The sequence below is a fragment of the Gavialis gangeticus genome, unplaced genomic scaffold (assembly GCF_001723915.1).
Source record: "Gavialis gangeticus isolate Ggan-Ray unplaced genomic scaffold, GavGan_comp1, whole genome shotgun sequence".
Lineage (NCBI taxonomy): Eukaryota > Metazoa > Chordata > Crocodylia > Gavialidae > Gavialis > Gavialis gangeticus.
Window position 1 is genome coordinate 654,920 of NW_017729026.1, and position 9,391 is coordinate 664,310.

Genomic DNA, 9,391 nt, shown 5'->3' on the forward strand with positions numbered 1-9,391 from the left:
ACCCTAGCTGGCTATCACTCAGGATGTTGCCATCAGACAGTCTGTTAAGAAAGGCCTCTTTGAGAATCTTTTTTAAGACCTTCCCTGGGATAGAGGTCAGACTGATGGGCCTGTAGTTTGCCAGACCCACTTTGCTCCCTTTCTTGAAGATAGGCACCACATTGGCCTTCTTCCAATCTTTGGGCACTTTACCAGAGCGCCAGGAGTTCTTGAAGAGCCATGCCGGGGGCTGAGCTATGATGCTGGCCAGCTCCTTGAGTCCCTTGGGATGTAAACTGTCAGGGCTGGCTGACTTGAAGGTGTCCAGCCTTTCAAGGTGTCCCTTCACAAGGTCAGCATTGATGGAAGGTAAGGAATCACCCTCACCCAGGTGTTCCCATCTCGTAATGGGCAGGGGCATCCCTCGGGACTGGTGAAAAACCGGGCCAGAAGTGTGAGAATTCTTTAGTATTATGTTTCTGTATTTCCATTTTCAGATCTGAGAACTTGCCAGTAAACGTAATCTATATGTGCACACACGTGCATGTGCACACACACATATGAAACAAAGCTAATGTAACTTTTTTAAACAGTAAGGCTGGGGACAGGTATTAAACATAAACTGGTTTAAGTGATCAGAAACTGGTTTAAACCTGTAATAGAACAGACATTCAGTGAACATAAACCAGTTTCAAAATGGCTGAAACCAGTTTGAGATAAGTCTGATACTACATTCAACCAGGTTTAACTGATTTGGCTCAAACCGGTTTATGCAATGTCTGTCCCAGACCCCTTCCTCATTTAACTTAAACCAGACTCCCCCAGCATCCCTGCATGCTCTCTGGGCTGAGATCTCTACTCCAGCCCAATCTGGTTGGCCCTGCCCTGCCCCTCTGCTTCCTGCTGCTGGCCCCAAGTGCAGACCGAGTGGCAGCTGTGGTCTGGCGAGGCAGACCCAGCTACGGTGTCCGGGGGGCAGAACAGAGGATGACCCTTGTCCCTGCCCCCCGCCCAAACTCCTGCTGGTGGTGTCTGGTCCTGCCTCTGCCTGGCCACTAGAGCAGCGATGAGGGAGTGACCATGATGGGCAGCAGTCCCCATCCCCATTTCCCCAAACATGAGCCTCTTCCTGGTAGGGGGCCATGCTGCAGGGCCCGCAGAGCCGCTGCAGAGTATGGTGGTGCTGTTGGGGGCTTGGAGGGCTCTGGCCCAGATGCTGGTGCTGCCGTGAGCAGACTGTTGCAGCTCTGCTCGCTTCACAGCACAGCCCCCTGCCAGGAAGAGGCTTATGCTCCATGACATTATAACAGGTCTGCTGCCCCCGTCAAAGGCCCTTCCCCTTCCTGCTGCAGTGGCAGGTCAGAGGCACAGCCAGATGCCAGCCAGCAGGGCCCCTTGGTGGGGGGCAGGGATGGGGGTTATTCCCCCTCCCTCCAGCGTCCAGCAGAGGGGACAGCATGGAGCTTATTCCCCCACAAGGAGTGAACACAGTGGTGATGGTGGGCAGACCCAGCTCCCAGTGGGGCTAGAGGGGAGATTAACCCTCCTCTCTGCCTCCCTCTGCCTCAGGGGCCATAGTGTCCCACTGCTGCGGCAGCAAGAGGGTAGTGCCCAGCAGACCCAGCTCGGGTCTTTACTGGTGGGACACAGAGGGGAAAATTAACCCCCACCCCCAGTCAGTTTAACCCAGAGTGGCCCTGCCCCGCCAACAACTTCCCTGCAGCCAAGGGCACACTCTAGGACCCCAAAGCTTCTGGCCTAAGCAACTGCAGACATGTGTCTGCATTGCCTCAGTCCAGAGAGAATGTTTGTCCTGTTACATACTGGTTCAGCCTATGTAGGCCAGACTAACCTGCAAAGGTTGAATCAGCTAAGGCTCTGGCTCTTTAAATGTCTGTCCGTAGCCTAAATTAAAAAGTTCAGAATGGTCTGAATCAAAACCAGGAAGAAAATGGGCATTGAAACTTACCATTCTACCCCCAAAATTATCCATCCATTATGACAGTGGGGGGGACCTTTTTTGCCAGGTGTGCCACAAATTAGCTGTGTATCTTTCACAAGTACCACGCCAATTCCTTTCCTCTGTCTGATTGTCTGCTCTGCTTTCTGGTTCCTTTCCTGGGCTCCTAATCCAATTTGCTGCTTTGCTATCTGCTTCCTGCCTATCTGCTGCTGTGCTGCCTGTCCTCTCCTCAGACTGTGGCATGCCACACAGAGGCTGCCCACACCACTTGTAGCACGCATGTCTATGCTGAACATCCCTGCGTTATGCGCTGCAACTCACCATAGATTGTACACAACTTCATAGGATAAATGCCACCTTCTGATATAGGTAGATGACTAATGGTTGATGTTAAGCTATCATCACTAAGCTACTGAATGAATGAACACCTCATTGCTGTGAGTAGGAGCAATTCACAGCTCTCAGGGCTATTGTTCCCAGCTGTTTGTAGGCTCAGGCAGATGTTGCTACATCAAGAACACTCAAATCACATTTTGAATACTTTCTTTAAGCACATCTGTGGCACAGATTTTTCAAATAGAAGCATCAATTCAAAAGCACACGATGAAGCCCCTAAGGAAAAATACTGACTGGCTGAACCACCACAAACTGGCCCAATTAAAACCACAAATTGAACCTCATTCAAACTTAAGGGAAATTAAAATCTAGATCTACATTTTCATTTCTTATTTGGGCCATCATTTTATATTATACTGGACCAAAGCCCTGAAGCATGTCCATTGAACTATGAAGAAGTTTGGAGCTGGATGTCTTTGCTACTCACATTTGGTTTTTGTACTTGAAGAGAAGGCACAGCCTGGTTATTCTTTCATGAATTCTAATGATCCTTACTTTAAACAATGAAGCTGAAGGAGAATCTGAAAGAACTATTCCACATAAGTGTCACTGGAACACTCAACAGATCATTAAATAAAAATTGATAGGGCTGAAATGGATTGTCATTTACCCCATCAAGAATCAATAACATACATTATACTTGCCTCTCATACTAAAACTAAACTGGAAAATAAAGCACTGGGCTTTGTCCAGGAATATAACTGTTCTTGTCAACATACCAGGCTTTGGAATTAAGTCAAGAAACACAACCATGAATTTACTTGGAGAGCAATATATTTAAAGACATGCTTAACAATCATAGAACCAATTATGTTTGGCAAAATAAATATGTTGGATATCCGCCAGAATCAAAAGATTAATTTCACAATATATTTTTTGAAATAAAAACTAAAAAATAACCTCCCTCCCACTCCAATCTATATATCTGAAGCCAAAAAACTTTGAATAAGGAGAACAGTAAAAAAAGTCTTTCTGTCTGTTAAGGAATTTAAGAATTGAAAAAACAGAAAAGTTTAATCAAAAACACATTTGGTTTTAACATCATGGAAAATGATTCCCACTGCTCTATCTACTTTGCTTTTAATTTGGTACTTTGCTGCAAAAGCATGCCAACATTGAATGTGCTATATACCGATATTTAAGGAGAGCATAACTGAGGTAGTAAAAAAATGCCAAAGGACCAAAAACACAGGCTAAGACATTTCACTTCCACATAAACTGGGGGCCATGGAAGATGTGGCAACAGAGGAAGCACTTGTGCCCCATATTTGCTTGGTTTCCATAGTGAAAAAAGAGAGGAAGAACACCACTGCATGGCAACTATAGGCTCATAGTCATCTATCAGTCACCAATTCCGGCCAGTTAGATTTCATAATGTTTATTTATCATACGTGACCCTGGAGACCAGTTACTGAAATATTGACTTTCATTGCTAATCAAATACTAAGCACAATGATTATGACTAATATAATGTAGAATGCTGTTTTCCTTAGTTAGAGCATCAGGCTTGTCTTGGAAGAACAAGTCACATCTACGTTGAGAGAAAATTATTTTCTGACCTCCCTCATCTGTGGTATCTGACTGAAGCCAACAGCATTACATGGGGCGTGAGTCAGGGGAGAGTTTACAGTAGAACTTTTGAGTGATTCCCGTACAGACATCTGGGCCAAGACTCTCAAGAAGAAATATGAGGATTTAGCCACAAAGTTTCCATTAATTTCAATGGTAGCTTAATTTATTCAGTTTAACAATCTCAGGTCTCCAATCCCTTCTAGACAAATACCTTTGGTATAAGCTTCTATCTTATGTTAATTTTCTCCAAGCTTTCAAAGAAAAAGTGAAATGGGAAATTATGAGGGTTTTATGTTTTTTCTAATATTCATTTTAAGCACTTCAAGCACAAAATGAGCATGGAGCATGTTGCTGCCTCCATCATTCTGTAGTATAAAATAACTTAAGGAAGGAGCCTCTAAGGAGAACCTACTGATTTCTGCAGTGAGGAGAGCTAACCTTCTAATGCACACATAGTAGATAGCATTCACATCAGGTGGGAAGAAATAACTGAAAGGATGTAAGGAATAAATAAATAAAAGAGAAACATCACCCATGGAGGTGACACATGTTTTATTTGATATGGTTTTCTCAATAAACATGAGGCCAGATCTTGAATGACCTTGTAGGTATTTTAATTAGGACTTTGGCAGAATTTAGATACCTAAGTCATAATGGGGGATCCTAATCAACCCTGCTCAACAGCTGCAAAATTATTTAGGCACTTTCTTTTGGGTATCTATCAACTCAGAAGCAATCTAGATTGACTAGTTCAATCTCTCATACCTTGGGTAAGAACAGACTATGTCAAGTAGCTATTTGCCACAAAGCCAATGTCTAGAGCTGCACGCACAACAGTAGTAGTGGTCATGGCCATTTTTTTTGCCCAATAGCCTACTGGGTGGGGAAGTCACTTACAAAATACAAGACCTGGATTCTGAGCCCACGTCAGCCTGAGGACATCTAAATTTGCCTCTCATTTTCCAAGAGAGTGCTGTAACCATTAAACTATGTGCAGATCAGGTATGGACTTCTTCCCCTTTGGTGGAAGCTGGCCCACTAGGCAGCTAAAAACATGACTCATGGGCCCAGAAGGACAACAAGCAAGAAGCATAACTCTGGTGCCCAGTGAAGCAAGCAGTACCTTAGGACTGGGGTGCTGTGGCTGCTGGTTCCCACCGCTAACCTTATTTTAGTTTTTATTTAATGACAATCTAATTTAAAATGCATAAACAATCCTGTCGGTAGGGATAGGGTCCATGGTCTGTTCCTCACACGGGTGTGCTTTCCTCACTGAGGTGCAGAGTCACAGTCTCTCTTACTGGCTTCCTGATCAATTTATTTTACGTTACCCAATCTTTGGCAGTGGGACTGGAACATGCCATTCCCGCAAGGGCACCTCCTCACTGGCTACAGAGTGAATTCTGTCTTGCTCACTCTCCCTTCTTCTCATGATTCTTGTACTTGATACTCTCTGGGGGCCAAATATAGCACAAGAGCCTCTCCATGCAACCCAGCCTAAGCAATAGCCTGGTTAGGGAAGCTGGAGAGGTGGGTACAAATCTCAGACTGAGGCAGGTCTAGAGCCCAGGTTCCCCATTTCCTGGATGAGTGCTCCTGTGGATACTGGGCTATGTCAGTGCCATTATTATTCAGTGGGAGACAGAATGGAACTGCTGTCCCATCTGGATCCTGAAATGACAAGATATGCCTCCCTTGCACCTTTGAGTCTTGGCTCCAGCTCCTGAGAGGAGCAGAAGTTCAAATACAATCTCGCAGTTCCTATCAGCTATCTCAAGGTGCTTCCAGACTCAGCACTGGATCTTGTTCTCCCCATTCACTGTATTGTGATCCTAGGTGCCTGATCCTGTTGATCTTAACTGGTGGTTAAGTGGCCTAAGTTATGGCAACAAAGTGGAAGTGCCTAGAGTGTCAATCTGGCCCATCATTACTGAGTGCTTGCAGTGAGCAACTGAGAAGAAGAGGAAAGCAGGAAAAGATGGTTCAGAGGGAGGCAAGAGTCTGAGTTCTGGATAAATAGGCCAAACCCAAGCATGGCTCCCAAATGTAACAGAGTTAGTGGAGAGAGCAGAGTAAAAAAAAACTCAAGATAATAGAAGATTAGCATGCAGTTAGGCCTGAAACAAAAGCGTTTTGAAGAGGACAGTGCCCAGAGAAGCCCAAAAGTAAACTAAAAATTAATACCTGCAAATCCATCTGTCTTGTGTAAATGAGGTGGAGTGGAGCTGCCAATGCTGGAAGTACTCTCTCCTTATTTATACGCCTTGCTTCCTTTTACCGAGTTTAAGATGAAAGCTTGTACCCAATGTGAAGTTAGATTACTGTCAGGGGTCTGTAATTATGCAGCCATTAGATGGAAAACAAAAAATGACAAGGTGAAAGACAACAAAAGGGAGTTTATAAAGTCTTGTGTGTTTGCAGGTACGACGATGGATTAAGAGCCCGATGGTCAGCGTAGAAAAGCACCCGAACACCAGCCTCAAATACCCGGGGTCCACTGTGATGCACATACCTCAAGGGGAGTCAGAGCTTGCGTCTTCACTGTGCCAGACATGCTTGAGTGACCACTCTTTTCAGCAAGGGATTGTTCCTCAGGATGCAGAATCAAGTTCCTGGGAAAGCCACAGAAACTGCAAAGTAAGTTTGCCTGTTCTTCATTAGAGACCCTGCCTACTTGCTTCCACATAAATAGTGCATGTGCAGGATAGATTTCTGATAGGGAAAGCATGGAGTGTATCTATAGGATGCAGTTTTGTGACAGCTTAACCCTTTGACTTCCAATAGAATGATGGCTTCTTGAGTCTAACCCTCATGCTTTAATTATAAGACCATCTTTTCTCTCCCTGATTTCAGAGACCTGGGACCCCATCTTGTTGATATACCATGTTGCAAGAAGTACTCTGTCAGAATTCACTATGACTTTTGCTTAGGAAGTTCTTCTATAGCCTTCTGAATATATACTGATGTGGCAGACTGTACGCCAGTTTACTCCATGTACAGCTTCATTGAACACAGTGTGGTAGTACTGTCTGAGCTTAAGTCAGCACAGAATAGGCACATCCCGACAAGCGGGAACGTGTGTTCTCTGAGGACAACTAGCAGCATCACATATTTGTGCCCCTGTCAGTTGTCCCCAGGGAATACCCCTGCATGTGTGCTCTGGCAAGTTGCCCCATGTGGGGTAGGGGAGGCTGGGGCCAGAACCTGGGCTGTCCCCAGCCACCTTACCTAGGGGCCTGGGGGCTTCCCACGGCTCCAGCAGTGGCAAATCCAGGTGTGCGGAGCATGGCCAGGTTTCAGGTGGTGCACACTGCCACCACATGCATCATGCCACTTTTCTCTGGCATGGGGTTGTTTTGACACTGGGATCTTCTGGTGTCAAAAAAAACCTGCTGAGCTGCAAATTAGCAGTACAGTGAATGCCTACATGTGCAGCACGTGTGGTTTGCAGTACCGCAGATGAGTCTGCAGTGCTGCAAACCGCATGTGCATGCTTGTGGTAACACACCTAGTATGTCCAATTGTATTAAAATTTTACTTTGTCAGAGAAGAGGATAATTTTTCCACATTTAAAATGTTGGTTGCATTTAGGCACTGAAATACATAGGCTGGATGTCACAGTTTACTCTTTTAAGTAGAAATGATAAAATTGTGCTCTCCATTTTAGCATTGCAATGCAATGAAAAGTAAAATTCTACCCAGATTCTTGTGAAGATTACAGAGTTAATCACTGAATGGCTGGAAGTAAATAACTAAGTAAGAGTTTTAGAGAGATTAATTTAAGCAGACAAAGATGGCTCTTTTTTCCCTTCTGAAATATTCTTCTCCAGTAGAATACAATAAAAATTAGTCACTATATTTTGGAACTCCTTCAGGTCTATATCACACAAATGTGGAAGATGCAAATACTAGGGAGCGAGGTTGCACTGAAACAAATTGTCTTTGATGAAAATATCTGTGAAAAACTGCTAAAAAAACTAGGCAGAGAACATGCAGGAATATGAAAGTGAAGACTGAAAATAAACAATCATTGTTCCAGGGTGAGCAAAAGTGATAAGGATATCCCTGCTTAGCATATATCCAGGCACCATCACAAAGGCTCACAGCAGAAACCTTGTTTTATGATAGATCTGCTGCATCTTTGATGGAGAGAGAAAGAAATTAAAATAATTGGTATAATGAAATGTTCTATGAGAAGAAACCTGACACAGGCAGTTACAGTGAAAATATGCACAAGCTGAGAAATTTATTCTTTTGTTCACCTCTATTAGCTGAAAATGAATTTTGTTCAAGCTGAAACAAAATTTAAAGCACAAAGACAGAGGATTCTGCAAACTATTGTATGTGCTATAAATCACACACATTTTGGTGCATCTGTACAAAAGGGCCTCACAGCTGATTTTCATTAGGTTTACACATTCATATGGGATAGATTTGCCTGAAGGAAAATTTCCTCAGGCCTCTTGGTCTCTTTTCTGTAGGCAACTAAAAGGTTCTTAGTCAGCAGTGGATGCCTGAAGCAAAGGCTGTTTTGCATATTAGGAAGAGTGTAGCTTGGTGAATGACTCCTTGGATAAAGCTACCCAGCATATAAAGAATCTTTTAACTAAGTTTCTGCACACAAAGTCTTGGAGGTGATTAAGTGAAAGGTCACTGACTCTTTTATAGCAAAAGTATACAGGTTAAGTATATAGAAAAAAGGTTTTAATAATAAAGGCTGTATGCAGCTCAATGTCTGCATACAGAGGCTTTTTCAGGCTACATAAAACTGGTTGGCCAGATTCTGACCAGGGTTACAATTGCCTAAATGTGTAGTAACTCAGTTGACTTAACATCAACAAGAGTTGGATGGTATCATTCATAGTTATGTGAGTGCAGAACTTGTTTTTTATTAAGTCTACAAATATTGTAGATTGATGCTTGTAACTGAAGCTCATGCTTTTTTATTACTTTTCTTTTCCTCTCTTCTCCTGCTATCACTAGAGCAGTGTCTCCAACCTTTTAAAGTACCAGATTACTTTTTGAATTAAAGTCAAAGGCACGATCTACTGTGTGCCACCCCCCCTCCACCCACAGCAGGTCAGCCTGTGGGGGAGAGAAGGGGTGGGGAGTACAGATCAAGGCTCCTGCAGTGAGGGAGGGAGTGGGGCAGAGGCAAGGGCAGGAGCTGGGGTAAGTGGGGCCCCGGCCAGGCTTGGTGGTGGGATGACTGGAGCCTGGGAGGCTGGTGCAGACATGGGAGGGCACTGCACGCCCCCCAGCAGAAGTCCTTCGAGCTGTGCATGGGGTAGAGGTAGCTGCCACTGCGTGATGGGCTTTGCACACCAAGCCTGGCTGCAGCTGCCCCGGGAGCAGTGTGACACCAGGTCTGTTCTGCCACTGGACTGAGCTGCACCCCCTGCCTGCCTGGCAGCAGGATGTGGAGCCTCTGACAGTCAATCTCAGTCTGGAGGCGGGGTGGGGGAGGGCCTGTCAGAGGCT

The 9,391-nt window shown here is 44.6% G+C and overlaps 1 long non-coding RNA gene across 1 annotated transcript in view; it reads right to left on the reverse strand.

The window, feature by feature from the left end:
* The window catches only part of LOC109299745, a 44,027-nt gene extending 37,512 nt beyond the window's left edge, over window positions 1-6,515 (reverse strand). The window contains exons 1-2 of the long non-coding RNA XR_002097983.1: window positions 6,423-6,515; window positions 6,095-6,242 (exon numbers count right to left, since the gene is read on the reverse strand). This is a non-coding gene — a long non-coding RNA (uncharacterized LOC109299745). The remainder of the gene's footprint in view (window positions 1-6,094; window positions 6,243-6,422) is intronic.
* Window positions 6,516-9,391: the final 2,876 nt, after the last annotated feature.